This window comes from Gorilla gorilla, chromosome 15 (genome assembly GCF_029281585.2).
Source record: "Gorilla gorilla gorilla isolate KB3781 chromosome 15, NHGRI_mGorGor1-v2.1_pri, whole genome shotgun sequence".
In the NCBI taxonomy this organism is placed as follows: Eukaryota; Metazoa; Chordata; class Mammalia; order Primates; family Hominidae; genus Gorilla; species Gorilla gorilla.
The window spans coordinates 88286033-88301409 of NC_073239.2; the positions used below are offsets into that span (position 1 = coordinate 88286033).

The following is a 15377-nucleotide window of genomic DNA, read 5'->3' on the forward strand; positions in this document are numbered from 1 at the left end:
CAACAGAGTTTTTAATGAATATACAATTTTAAGCTCTAGGCATTTAAGGATGAATAAAAAGACAAGGTTTCCACCTTGAGGAAGACTCAGGAAATAAATAAACAAGTATCAAAAGTAATTATTGTGCCTATGGTAACAATGATTGGTACATAGTAGGTGCTCAGTTAATGCGTATTACACAAATGAATGAGTGAGCAAAGTGGTAAAAAGGTAATAACAAGTGAGGGTAGCTGCTTAAGTAGATAGATTGACCAGGAAAGGTCCTTCTGAGGAAGTGACACCTAAGCTAGGCAAAGAGCATTTTCGACAAAAGGACCAGTGCAGGCCGAGGACCTGAGGCAGGAAAGAACTTGGCTCATTGGAAGACATCAAAGATGGCCAGTGGAGCTAAAGTGAGTATGCTGGGGAGACAGAGGTTCCAGATGAAATTGAAGAGAAATAACTAATCATGTAGGTCCTTATAGACCATAGCAAGAAACTTGGCTCCTACTCTAATGTTGGGGGACAGTTCTCCACTTGTCTCTTGTGTTTGTACATTGACTATCTTTCTTCTGGATGATCTTTTCAAGGATGATTTGTATAGTGAATGGCCTTGGAAGAGAAAGAGAATGCCCCTTCTGGGGTAAAGGCCAGGCAAGCTTACTGCCCATTACAAAATATTTCAGTTCACTAAGCTCGGAGTTACTCTACTGTGACACAACCTGCTGTTGTGCTGAGGTCATCTTGTTCTCTTTGTGTCACCTGGTGGGAATTGAGGCATAAGGGACTAGCACCAAAAAGTACTGATACTTTGGCCACTGCTACTGCTGTAATGATGTCTTTTATCTCTGACCCTGGAGTCTCATGTCTTCCACAGGCATCTATATAGCTGTGTGGCAGGCTAACTTGTTATCTCACATGTAGGGCAGAATTTTTACATTCTTCACATTTCTTGATATCTGAGGCCATGGGAACACGTTAGAGGCTTTTAAGCAGGGGAATAGTAAGATGTAGTTTACTAACCTTTTAACAAGTCAGTCTGACTACTCTGTGGAAAATGATCATGGGCAGAAAGAAGATTAATGAGGAATCTGGGGTAGCTGTCTCGTCGAGACATAACAATGGCTTCAACCAATGTGAAGACAGTGGAGATGGAGAGAAGTTAAGGAGTTAAGATGGTCTTTGGGAGGTAGAATTTATAGATCTTCACAGAATGGATGTGGGGTGTGAAAGAAGAATGTAAATGAATTGTAGGTTTTTGGCTTGAGCAACTGGGAAGATGAACTTCTGCTGAGATGGAGAAGCCTCAAAAATGAAGATAACTAACCTATAAAAATTTCTAATATGCTGTATATATTGCAAGGTTATAATGATTATATGGGTGCCACTGACATCTTGTCATCACTTCTTTGGCTTTTTTTTTCAGCCATTTCATTTGCTTGTCTCTGTCTTTGCAGAAATTTTATGTTTAGAATTGCAGGGACAGGAAGAATAAGAATAATTTTTATGACTTGGGGTCAAAGAACCATTGGGATATGCTTTTCTGGGAAGAACACCTTTCTCATGTCTTCATGGTTATCAAATCAATATTTAAGATAAGAAATACAATTCTTGTGGTCCCTTGATAAGAGGCTTGCCTCAATAACAGTAAATTAGATTACCTTGGGGGGATTTATTTTTTAATAAGCCATATTGATTTTTACCCAAAATTCATTATCTAGGAGTTTACAAAGAAATTCTTCAGTATGTTTCAGGATTTTCCCATTTTTGAAGTTGAAGTAATATATTTTTTCTTTTCTAGATTTTAAGTTTGTTTTAAAGCTGGGCTATTCTCCTTTAATTTTCAAGGATAATTGTTAGTTGTGTTGTGACCACTTAGGCTTAATGCAGTAGGATGAACGAAACAAGTGCCTGTGGATGAATTTATTCAGCATTCTTCATTGAGATATTCTTTGGGATAACTTCTTATCTTTATAATGCCAGATGCTGATTTCATTAGCACCTGATCACTTTTCATAAAGAAAGTAACTAAAGTAGCTGGGCGCGGTGGCTCACACCTGTAATCCCAACACTTTGGGAAGCCAAGGCAGCCAGATCACCTGAGGTCAGGAGTTCAAGACCAGCCTGGCCAAAATGGAGAAACCCTGCCTCTACTAAAAATAAAAAAAATTGGCTGGGTGTGGTGGCACGTGCCTGTAATCCCAGCTACTCGGGTGGCTGAGGCAGTAGAATTGCTCAAATCTGGGAGGTGGAACAAAGTAACTAAAAAGCTTTTAATAAAAAATACTCCTCACCTTGTACGATTGTCTGTTAAATGCTTTCCATTTTTATCTAGTGAGATTTATTTTTGATTTTGCTTCTCATCTGCTTATTGTATTTAGAGGATGAATTTACATGCCTTTGCTTTGATATACTGTAGACAGTTTTAGGCTGCAACACGAAGTTTGCATGAGTTTTGAATTTTCTTTTCTTTTCTTTCTTTCTCTTTCCCTTCCTTCCTTCCTTCCTTCCTTCCTTCCTTCCTTCCTTCCTTCCTTCCTTCCTTCCTTCCTTCCTTCCTCCCCTCCCTCCCTCCCTTCCCTCCCCTCCCTCCCTCCCTTCCCTCCCCTCCCTTTCTTCTCTCCCTCCCTCCCCTCCCTTCCCTTCCCTCCCCTCCCTTCCTTCCCTCTTTCCCTCCCTTCCCTCCCTCCCAGGGTCTCACTTTGTTGCCCAGTTTGGAGTGTAGCGGCATGATCAGGGCTGACTGAAGCCTGGAACACCTGGGCCCCAATGATCCTCCCATCTCAGCCTCCCAAGTAGCTGGGACTACAGGCATGTGCCACCACACCTGCCTAATTTATGTTTTTTGTAGAGACAAGGTTTCGCCATGTTGTCCAGGCTGGTGAATTATTTTTATACCATTTTGTATATCCTTGTATTTCTTTTATACTGTAGCATTTTCTTTGGTGTATGGCCTTGTTTCTAGACTTTTTCTTTTTAGAAAGGAAAGGTTGACAGCAGGGGGAGATGGAGCTTAGCAGGATTTTTTGTTTTGTTTTGTTTTTTTGTAGGCGAAGCTAGGCTTAAAATTATCTTGGATTCAATTATATTCCACCAATGATGGAAAGTCAACAATGGAAAGACTTGATTCCCTTTTAAATGTAGTCTTAGAAAGGACGAACTAAGGTTAAAAAATCATCAGTGCTGATCATGAGATTTTTCCAGGTGATGTGAGTTGTTATTAATGACTTCGATGGGTTCTGGAGATACCTCTACCAGAAATGCAGTTAGAATACAGTTATTTCTGATGTTTTGAGAAGACAATAATTTTTTTTTGCTTCTGTTATCTTTTTATGTAGTTCCATCTTTTTAGTTTTTAGAAATCAGTTTTAAAACATCCTCAGATAGTAGAGTGGTATTTAAGCTTCCCAAGTGTCTGGTCTTTGCTACAGAGAAGCATTGTTCTGCTTTCGTATTCCTTTATATGAATTCTTCAAAGAGACTCAAATTTTGTCACTAATTTCATGTTTCATGCTGTGGGCTAAGCAGTTTATAGTTTTACCATGTTTAGGCTAGGTTTAGAATTTTATGAATGGTTTGCTGGTCTTCTCTCTCCTGTCCCCCAGTTTCAGAATAAAAGAAAACAAAAACAACTAGTAATAAGATTTTCCCAGGGCCTTTACTTAGTAACTGAATTGGGCCTGACTTGGTAACCTGTGGAATGTGATGGGGACCCTCGCTCGAGGATTGTTCACATAGCTCTTGCAGTGCCAAGCAGAGCCCAGGTTTGTGCCTCCACCCCCTTTCCCCTTTCCTTGCTTTCAGGAAGATTTTTTCCCCCCCTGGTTTTGGAACTACACTTGCCTTTACTCAAAACTCTCTGGGAAATGGTTTAGAAGTACAGTAGGAATCTCTTCCTTAGAAGCCACCAGTTGGTTCAGATTCACAGCTGCATTTCTCCTGCCTGTCTTTTCTCTGTGTTGAGGAAGGGAGTGAGCAGGAAGAGACTGGAGTCAGACAGCTGTGGGCTTGCATCTGAGCACTTGCTTGTTAGTTGCGTGACCACAGGCAATGGGCTTAACCTTTTTAGCCCTCAAATCTCTGATATAAAATCGGGATCCTCCTAAAGACCTCCTCATGGTTTGGTGAGGCTCAGATCTTGTATGTCGAGGAACTCGTGCTTAGCATTTGCAGGTTTTACTTTGAAGCTACTGTGTGTTCCCCTGTGATCCCCTCCTTCTCTTTCCCTCTGGAAATAACACTGTCCTGAACTGCAGGTTCAACATTCTGTTGCTTTTTAAAGTGAGTATATCTGTAAGTAATATATTCTTAGTTTTGCCCATTTGGGCTCTGTAAAAATGGTGTCTTCTTACATGTAGTCTATAAATAAGGGTGCCTCATCGGAACCAGGTGAGTGTAGAACTCTTGGCTCTCCACCTGGCCTTTGATGATGGGATGTGGGTGTGGGGTTGAAGATTTTTTTTCCGTAGTGTGGCTAGAGTAGAGTGGTTTTTGTCTAAAACTTTTTGTTTTGCCAGGCCACCCCCTTATGGGTCCTTTGGTTAGAGAGACTGGCTCTTTCTGATACAGGATCACAGGTAGGGAAGGCATTATATGACATGTGGTGTGAGGGATAAATCCAATAAATAAACATTGAAGTTAATGGGAGCCAGATTTACTACTCTTACAGGGAAGGGAAAGGTGAAAACTAGGTTTCACCTTTAGTAAAAGGACTGGGTCCTTTTGGAGAAAGGACCTTTTAGTAAAAGGATTGGGCTAATCAGAGAAAGTCAAATCTGGTCTGTAAAGTAGATGACTATATAACATCAGTGTTAATTTCTGGTTTTTGATGGTCATCATTGTAGTTTTGTAGGAGAATGCCCTTGTTTATAGAAATTACTCACTAAACTCTGGGAGTGATAGGCCATCACATTGGCTACTCAGTCTCAAATAGTTCAGGGAAAAAAAAGTTATCTGTAGTGTTCTTGCAACATTTTTGTAGGTTGGTCTGAAGTTATAAAGTAAAACAAAACAAAACTTTTCATAATTGACTTAGTAACAGAATTGTTAGCTTATCAAAGTCATTTATAAGGTTTACGGGGCTTGCTTTTTGGGCTGCCTTGTCTTGAAACTACCCGACCATGGTGGCCTTCCTGTTATTATACATCTTGATTTGTCTGTCGGTATGCTGTTTTTTAATATTTATAATCATCACATTAATACATTCTTGGCTCATTATTTATTTCCTTCGTCTGTTTTGCCTTTGTGCCAAACTGCTTCTTTGAATGGAAAGTGTAGTTTACAAAAATATGGCACCTCATTGTATTCAATGACAATACTGTATTTAATTTTAACTTACTTTGTGTATGCTATTCTTTTCTTCTCAAACCGCTGGTGAGCCATTAAAGCAATTTCTTTCTTATTTCATCACACTATGTCTACCTTAGTACTAAGCGTATTTCAGTAGGCTTTTAGTTTACTTTTCAAAGTGCTGGGCTGTTGATTGCCTGTCTTAGAATTTCAAATTTTCAGAAAGTATAAGCAGGGTGAGGGGCATTTGGTAGAGTGGTGGATGTGATGCTCTAGCTAATTCATAATCTAGTCAGCTCACATACATATTTGTGAATGGTTGGCCCCTAAACGTTTAGAGTTAAACATATGGGTTGAGTTTTCCTTATCCAAAATGCTTGGGACCGGAAGTGTTTAGGATTTTTTATTTTTTTGGATTTTGAAATATTTGTAGTATACTTACCAGTTCAGCATCCCTGATTGGAAAACCTGAAATCTGAAGTGCTCCAATGAGCATTTCCTTTGAGCACTAAAAGTCACGTTGGCACTAAAAACGTTTCAGATTTTGGAGTATTTCCGATTTCATGTTTTCAGATTAAGAACACTCAGCCTTGGATGAAGATGGTTCTAGTTCACAAAATTGTGTGAGTCAGGGTGGGGGGTAAGGGTAGCTATAGGGAGAAGGTTCATTGTCAGAATAGTGTTCTTTCTGTGAGAACATTACATGCAAATTGTCTCTTTGGCAGAATCTCCCCTTTTCCTTTGGTACAGAAAACCATAGGTTAAATACATAGAATTCCTTCCCCCCTCCCTCCATACCTGTCTTTCTTTGAGGCGACTTAGATCCATCATAGGGCTTTTCCTTAAATAGGCTGGAGGTCAAACTTCTCTATAGCAGTTATACTAATTTTCATATTTCTCAGAATGATCAGGGAAAAGAACTTTTGAAAACTCAGGGTGGTAGTTACATTGCACTTTGTATATGCCCACGCATCAGACTTTTCTTTAGCATTTTGTTTTTTTTCCTTGCTGCTTTTACAGTGTAGGTGGCCTTCTCCTGATTGCTTTTGACAGGAAATTGAGCAACCTTTCTTTTTTGGAACTGAATATATTTTACTGCTAAGAGAGGGAAAAAATGTTTATGTTTTGAAACTTTATTATGAGTTTTTATTTAAAGACTTACTTAAATCTAGAAAAAGGGGGTAGAGGTTAAATTTCATATCGTGCACTACAACTTCTGAACCTTCCTAGTAATTTCTGGGCTTTCCTTTCTTTGTAGCATTGCTTTGTTCTCTTAGCCATTGATGGATATTGAGAAGTTGTCCTTGAACCTGTCATTATTTTTCTAGCTCTTAACTGGGGCTGCCTTCCCCGGTTGTCTTCTCTCTGTAGTGGAGGTGTGGTAGTCTCTACACTGATTTCACAGGCACCTTGAATCTAGAACTTATGTTAGCCTCTTCTACTCCGTTTCAGCTTTGGATAAGCATAGCATTCAGCAAAGCTTCCCAAGGAGTTGGCTGGGCCAGAGGTTGCAATGAGTGGGAGCTCCCGATTGGAGTCCTGCCTGTGGCACAGGTTCTACCTGGACTGCCAAACCTTCTGGTGCTTTGGGGTACGAGCACCGGTCTTTGCCCCACTACCCACAGCCCCTGGCCCGCTTGCTGCTTCGAGTTACTCTAGTTCAGCCTGATTTGGGTAGTTCCTGTGTACACTGAGGATTCAGAAGACAAAGTCAGACTTTAATTAGAATAAGCCCATTTGCCACATATGGAAATCTTGTTCAGTTAGAATGGAGTAATTCTGATGGAATCTTTCTAAGTGTGTTCATAAATCCTGTCCTTTTGCTTGAGTTTAAAATTTGCATGTTTATTCATGTTCCTAAGTGGATTACTACTGCAGATCAGCTGCCAGCCATGTCTTATTTATATAATTAGTTATAGCTCATTAGTTAAAGATGAACAAAACGAAGTACATATTTTGAGTGTTATAGATTTCTTCACCTATTCTATGGGTGCAAGCTGCAGGCCAGTTGTGTAAAAACAGCAAGTTTTGTTATCTTATCTGACTCTCAGAATATCTTTTAGAGCAAGCTGGTCCATCCTGCAGCCCACGAGCCACATGTGGCACAGGATGGCTTTGAATGCAGCCCAACACAAACTTGTAAACTTTCTTAAAACATGAGACTTTATTGCAATTTTTTTAAAGCTCATCAGCTATCGTTAGTGTATTTTATGTGTGGCTTAAGACAATTCTTCTTCCACTGTGGCCCAGGGAAGCCAAAAGATTGGACATTCCTTCTTTAGAGGTTTATTTTACCCACGGTTTTCTTCTGATATTTGTACGATTTGGTTATGGTAGTGTAGGAAAGGCCTGTTGCGGGGTCTTACTGAGCTCTGTTCTACCGTATTACATGAGATCATAGTGTGAGGGCATGATAGGCCCTTGGTAAGTCTTGTTTGAAGTGCTTTTTTATTTAGCTGAATAAAAGGTGGGAGGCCTAATGTCCGGGGTGATAGGCTGGGAAGAGGAACTTCCCCTTTTGTCTTCAGTAGGAATTGGGAATATCTGTGAGTGAAACTAAGTTCTGATGATTTTTATTCTTTTTAGCTTCCATTTTATGTGATTGGGAACAGAGTTTGGCAATTACATAGTTTGAAATAGTGTTTAAAATTACTTATTGGAAGCTCTTATGGACGTGTCTGACTTATTTAATACATTTTAGAAATTGGTACATGTGCTGTAGATGATTACTATTGGGCATGTGTGTGGGTATTCTTTTAACCAATAAGCTTAGCATTCATAGGAAATACAACCATGGTGGGAGCTTAGTAGGTGATCTGAAATGAGCAATGTGAGAACTGTGGAATTTTCAAATATGCAGTATTTGGTTTCTTCGGAACAGGGTTTCTAAACCTCACCAGTATTTTCGTTTTAGGCAGGATAATTCTTTGTTGGAGGGGACTGTCCTGTGCATTGTAAGATGTTTAGCGGCTTCTCTGGTTTTTGTGTATTACATGCCAATAGTGTGCCCACCCCCCACTTCACTTGTGATGACCAAAAATGTTACCAGATGTTGCAAGATGTCCCCTGTGGGTACAAGATTGCTCCCTGTAGAGAACTAGTATTTTGGAATAGTGATTCCCATAGGCATGTGATGGACCAACTCATCAAAATCACTTTGTTGTTGTTGTTGTTGCTGTTTTTTCTTCTATACATACAGCTTCCAGGGTGAGATCTTTGAGTAGCAGTCTGTGGACAGACTGAATGAATAGCCAAGCAAGAATTTGTTGTTTAAGTGGGAATGGCTGTTGGTTGGCTTAAATTTAAATATGTGTTGAGGCAGGGCATAGTGCAGTGGCTCACGCCTGTAATCCCAGCATTTTGGGAGGCTGAGGCGGGTGGATCACCTGAGGTGAGGAGTTCAAGATTAGCCTGGCCAACATGGTGAAACCCCGTCTCTGCTAAAAACACAAAAATTAGCTGGTGTGGTGGTGCACACCTGTAATTCCAGCTACTCAGGAGGCTGAGGCAGGAGAATTGCTTGAACCCAGGAGGCGGAGGTTGCAGTGAGCTGAGATCTTGCCACTGTACTCCAGCCTGGGCGACAAGAGCAAAACACCATCTAAAAAACAAAAGCCCAATAAATGTGTTTTGAGCTACACATAAAGAGATTACCAATTAAAGAAAGTTTTAGAGACAAGGTATAAAATTTCATAATTGTGATAGTGGTGATTTTTTTCCCCTTTTACTTACTATGAGTTATAGTTGTGTGTTTTTCAAAATTTGGATATAACTACTAATAAAGTTCATAATTATTTTAATCTAGGTTTTGAGAGATTACCTGAAGTTGCACTCGAAAGCAAGATATACTACTAACTTTGAAATGGAATAAGGTGAGTTGGTGGATTAGTTCCAAAGTCACATTGCGGGGAGGAAATGTCACTCAAACTGTCATTCTTAGAAGACCTGCTATTTGGCCAGGCGCTGTGGCTCACGCCTGTAATCCCAGCACTTCGGGAGGCTGAGGTGGATGGATCACCTGAGGTCAGGAGTTTGAGACATTCTGACCAACATGGTGAAACCCTGTCTCTACTAAAAATACAAAAATTAGCTGGGTGTGGTGGCACACACCTGTAATCCCAGCTACTTGGGAGGCTGGGGCAGGAGAATTGCTAGAACCCAGGAGGTGGAGGTTGCAGTGAGCCGAGATTGTGCCATTGCACTCCAGCCTGGGGGACAGGGCAAGACTCCATCTCAGGGAAAAAAACAAAAACAAAAACAAAAAACCCCGCTCTTTATAGCAGAATTTTGATTTATCAAATGTCCGATATTTTCTGCCCACTGGCTTTTCCCTTTTTGAAGTGGAAAAGGAAAATATGGGAAATGCTTGTGCAGTTTTAGTCATTGATTTCTGAATTCAGTGTTGTCATCTTTGCAGATAAAATAGTTTGGATAATTTTCTGGCTACTTAAGAAGGTTTTCTGTTACATGTTTATGTTTTCCCTCCATAGCGAATGCATTTAAAATCTTCTCTATGTTTCTTGAAATTAGGTGAGAGCTTATACTTCAACCCATGTTCTAAGAATCTTGTTAACTCTAATGCATTGGTGTATAGTTTGGGGTGCCAAGCTTTTCCTGAATAATTGAGAAATGATCAGATGATCTACCCTTTGACTGACGTATACTGGTATATGCATTACTATTGCTCTTCGAGTGACTGTACTGGCTTACTCATTTCTTAAACATTTTAAACAATTACAAAAGGATATTCTTTTATTGAGAAAAACAACAGCTTAATGCAGATTAAGGGAGACGCATTTTATACAGGCCAAAAATACTGTCATATGTTAAATTCTGGGGTTGTGTAGGTTTCATTATACTTAACCTTGATCTCAGCCAGATGCGGAAACAGAGACCTTGGAGTTTTTCTCATTTGTTGCTTTGTCAGAAGAAAATTTCCTAAGGAGTCACCTCTTCTGGAGTGACTGTATCCTATAACGGATGGTCAAGTTATCTGACCATCTCCCCTCTATAAACCTTTGTGCAGAGCTTAGGGGATGGGTAATTGGAGCACTGCTTTTAAAGTGGCTTGCTATTTGTGACCTTCCTTGAATTTCAGTAAGGGAAATTTGGGAATCATTATCTCTGAAAATATTTTTAAAGTACATTAGGGCACTTTTCTGGGTTACATTTATTTGACCGTTCCCAGCATCATTCTTCTTTAATAGAGGTGGAATCTAAGATTTTTAGATATCTGTAATTTTTAGCCATTTGAAAAATCCAGGCTTTTAATAGCAACACAACTGAAAAACTGTCTTTGAAAACATAACATCTTTGGAACTGCCAAGAATTGCTTAATGGTGAAGCAAGCAGCCTGCAGGAATGCTCTGTGAATGTAGCTCTGCTCTGGTACTTCGAGAGGGAAGAAAAATCAGTGCATATTATTGAGTGCCCTGTGATTTTTACCTCAATCTTGGAAGCTGTTTTTCTAGATACACTTTTTTTTCCCTCCAGAATAGCTATATGTTATTGAAATGTGCACCTTCAGTGCAGTTCTCAAATGTCTTAATTTTTTTTTTTGAGATGGGATCTCACTCTGTCTCCCAGACTGGAGTGCAATGGCATGATCTCGGCTCACTGCAACCTCTAACTCCCAGGTTCAAGTGATTCTCCCGCCTCAGCCTCCCAAGTAGCTGGGATTACAGGCGTGTGCCTCCACACCCAGCTAATTTTTGTATTTTTAGTAGAGATGAGGTTTCGCCATGTTGGCTAGGCTTGTCTTGAACTCTTGACCTCAGGTGATCGGCCTGCCTCGGCTTCCCAAAGTGCTAGAATTACAGGCGTGAGCCACCATGCCCGGATGTATTAATGGTATTTTAATAATAACTCTTGGTTGATAAACTTAAACATGACAGTTTTGAGCAGGCACCTTAAGTTCTGTATACTACCGTGAGGCCAGGCACTTGTTTAGCTTCTGTGTCATATAGCTACCCCTTGTATTTTGTTCTTTTTTTTTTTTTAGTGTAATAAATCTATAGTTTTATTAACACAGAAACTGACAGTGTGGTATGAGGTTTACGTTTAAACAAAGTTTTCACAGAAATCTAACACATACCTAAAAAGATTTTACAATCTAGCTCTAGATGCAAGTCCAGACAATATCAAGAACTGATGGATCTCATGACTCAAGACAGAGCATTTTGGGTTTCAGTTACTTGTTAGGATTTCTTAAAAATGGTTTTTGTTTTTTTTTTTATGGGTTTTAATACACCTTGTCTTTTGAATTGAGTTGCTTTGTTTGATAACTTGAACCTCTGGGCACTGAAATATCTTCTTTTAATAGAAGTGATACCTGGTAATGCTGGTACAGTATCTCTAATAGGTCAGGTGGGAGATTCTTCTGTTATACATCCATTCTTACTCAGGTCTCCTCAGGCAACACAGGAGGAGGCCATGACTCAACAGTTCTCCCAGCCCGTTGGTGACATGACTCTTCGCCTTCTAAGTGTATACTTCCTTCCTAAGTGCTATTTCTCTACTTAAGGGATATCTAAAACAATTTCTATACTCTAAAAGAAAGAAAAATCTACACACACATACACACACACATGCACGCACACACACACACAACCTTGTATATATGTAGTTTTATGTGTACCTTATTAAGTCCATCATTCTTTTTTAAATTATTTTTTGAGCAGCATTATTCTAGAATATAAATACTGAATTGAATAAGCATACTTTCTTTTCCTTTAAACACATTTTTAAAACACAGTTTTTAAAATTAAATAGAGACATGGTCTCACTGTGTTGCCCAGGCTGGTCTGGAACTCCTGACCTCAAGTGATCCTTCTCCGTTGGCCTCCTGAAGTGCTTGGAATAAAGGCATGAACCACCGTGCCTGGCCTGCATGTAACTTTTGACTCCTCCAGAACTTAACTACTAGTAGCCTACAGTTGACCAGAAGCCATACCAATAACATGAACAGTTGAATAACATGCATTTTGTATGTTATATGTATTATATAGTGTGTTCTTACAATAACATAAGCTAGAGAGAAGAAAATGTTATTAAGAAAATCCTAAAGAAGAGAAAATATATTTGCTATTCATTAATGGAAGTGGATCATAAAGGTCTTCATCCTCATTGTCTTTGCATTGGGTAAGCTGATGAGGAGGAGGGAAAGAAGAGATTGATCTTGCTGTCTCCAGTGGCAGAGGTGGAGGAGGAGGAAGGGGAGGCAGGAGAGGCAGGCACACTTGGTGTAACTGTTATTGAAAAAATCCACTTTTAAGTGGACATGCACAGTTCAAACTCGTATTGTTGAAGGGTCAACAGTGCTAGACAGTTTTATTTTCTAAATGCTAACTATAATACAGGATAAAAATATTAAAAATGTATAGTAGCTAGGGGATGATTATAGAGTCTTCCTTTCATCTTTGGCTGTGACTAGTTTGAATTGAGTTTGACATGGCCTGAGGTTACTTCAGAATTATTTTGTTACACGTTTTTATTATCCAAAGCCCATTTCTTTGTTCTTAAAGAAGAAAATGATATGAAATCCTTTAGCCTAACAAACATTTTTATCAGCCAATAGAACGGTGATCTGACTCTTTCGTATTTACTAATGCTATTGTACCCTTTTTCTCTTCAGTAGGAACAACTTATTCTCACTCAGCTTTTATTTTTATGTTCTCCAGAACATAAGAGAGCAGCTGCCCATGCCAAATAATTACCTCTTTTAAACTCATTCTAGTGGAGCAAATGGTAAGAGGTGTTTGAATTAAGTTGTCTTTGGAGGGGTGTGCCTTATTTCTTAATACCTGATTATTTTTTTGGGCCCAGATCTGCATGGGTATGATTGTCTATAGTAGTATATTGTAATTTTATAATGGTACCATGTTGCCCACTTTCTTGACTGTCTCATATATTTAAAATTTGCTAATAGTGGATTTGAACAAAAGTCTAAAGGAAGGAATCAGAAAATAAAGAAGAGAGAACATGAACTATGTGGATGTAGTTGGAGGTCAGGGTAGGAATTGTGCAGAGCTCAGCCCCACCCCCTACTGTCCCTATTTGCCTTAAAAAGTTGGGTGACATGAGCATTTTTGAAGACCTGGCTTCTGAGACAGCAGGTCACAGGGCAGAACTGGAGAAGAAGCTTGGGAGAAGCTTGCATTTGCCAGTTGATCATGAATTGCTAATGTTTCTCGAAGGGCTTAGGAAACAGTGATGGGGATTTTATTTTAAAACCTGGACTTCATTTTAATGTTTGTCAATCCCTAAGCATATTTTATATATAAAAGGAAGTTGTAAATGTCTTCACTAGTATTTAAGTGCCTTTCCCCAAAACCATGTATGGAAAATTAAGGCCATATGGTGGGTAAAGTCTTACATGTGGGGAAGTTCAGCATGCCACGTTCTGGAGCTTTTGGTGCTCCTGCGGGGAGGGCTTTATTGTATCTTTTTGGAAAGGATTTTTAATAAGCAAGAGAATGTAGCGTTGAATGTCCTTGGCTTGAAGGCCATTACTACTCACATCTGCACAAAATGGGCCAAGGTTTTCAGTGAGTAGATGATAAGGGAAACAGAGTGGTATGGGTGGGCAGCCCTTCCGCCTGATATCAGCCTCTCAGAGCAGGGGTGTTTCCTGAACTGTTGCTGTCTCAGCACATTACTAGCCTTGAGTTCTGCCTGTAATAGTTTCCTTAATTAAAACGGTCTGATTGGCACTCTGGATGAGCATTCAGTAGGTTAAATAGTGAATGGTTGCTGTAGAGCTAACGGACTTTGTTTTCTTTCAGGGTTTTTTTTTTTTTTAAGTCTATAGCTTAATTCAGTAACTGACCCTTGTCTGCTACTGACGAGTGTTTTTTTCCAGTCAACTGAAAAGTAAATGTTTTGAGAAATTGACTAGGTAACATTTGATAAACATCTGTCTTTGTGTAGGGACTTTCAGGGCTGTTCTGGCCTGAAATGAAAGCTTTTGGGCCAGGGGTGTTGGCCCACACCTGTAATCCTGTAATTTGGAAGGCTCAAGGAGGATCTCTTGAGGCAAAGAGTTCAAAACTAACCTGGGCAACATAGTGAGACCCCATCTCTTAAAAAAAAAATTAGCTGGACATGGTGGCATGCACCTGTAGTCCCAGCTACTTGGAAGGCCGAGGTGGGAGGATTGCTTGAGCTTGGGAAGTTGAGGGTGTAATGGGCCATGATCACACCACTGCACTCCAGCCTGGGTGACAAAGCAAGACCCTGTCTCAAAAAAACAAAACAAAACAAAAACCTTAAAGCTTTTGTAGTTATAAGGTAGATATTCTGCGTCTGTTGACATCGTTTCTTCCCTGGATTTATTAGTGGAAAAGTTAATTAAGCAAATAATTATTTTATATCTATTATGTAGAGAACATTTTACTTAGTATTAGCCAGGATAGAAATATGAAAAAGAAATGCCTCCTCGTAATCAAGTTATTTTTCTAGAGGAGAGTTAGACATAGTTGGAAATGGTCATAATAAATGACCAAACATAATAAGGCCTTTAGTAGAAATATAGGTAAATGCATTGAGGCATTTATAGAGGGAGGATTGAATCCATGAAGGTGGCATTATTTGAACAGGGCATTGAAAGGCCATCTAACTGTCTGCCTGCCTATCTACCCATCTATCTGTCTACTAAAGGAGTAACATTTGGTTTTTTAGGTAACCAAAGCAACTCATCTTTGTTGTGTAAAATCTTGGATGTTCTTAATGGCACACAGATCAAAGTAAAAATCACCTAATTCCCACCAGATCACTCAGTCTTCACTAACATCCGGAAGTAACTATCTCTGCTATCACTTTTACTTATTATCTATGGAAGTTTCCAAACATGCATAGAAGTAGAGAGAAAAGTGCAGTGAGCCCCCATGTACTTATCATCTAGCTTCCACAGTCATGGACAGGGACATTTTGCCATTCTGTCTGTCTTTCTCCTGCTTTTGTGTTTTTTTTTGTTGGAGTTTCTTTTAACTTATAAATACTTCAGTCATTTTTTGTTAACAGAGAAGCACTTAAAAAAATAGCAGCAATGTCATCACCATTAACAAACTTACTATGTACACTAGCTAGTCGTGTAAGCCCTAGTCCATGTT

The 15377-nt window shown here is 39.5% G+C and overlaps 1 protein-coding gene across 28 annotated transcripts in view; it reads left to right on the forward strand.

The window, feature by feature from the left end:
- The window catches only part of SIPA1L1 (signal induced proliferation associated 1 like 1), a 415163-nt gene that overhangs the window by 82136 nt on the left and 317650 nt on the right, over positions 1-15377 (forward strand). For 18 of the 28 annotated variants that reach the window (XM_063697940.1, XM_055362226.2, XM_055362236.2 and 15 more), the window contains one exon: positions 9074-9140. The exons of the other annotated variants lie outside the window; for them this stretch is intronic. The gene's annotated coding sequence lies outside the window, so the exon portion shown is untranslated. The remainder of the gene's footprint in view (positions 1-9073; positions 9141-15377) is intronic. 28 annotated transcript variants of the gene reach the window in all.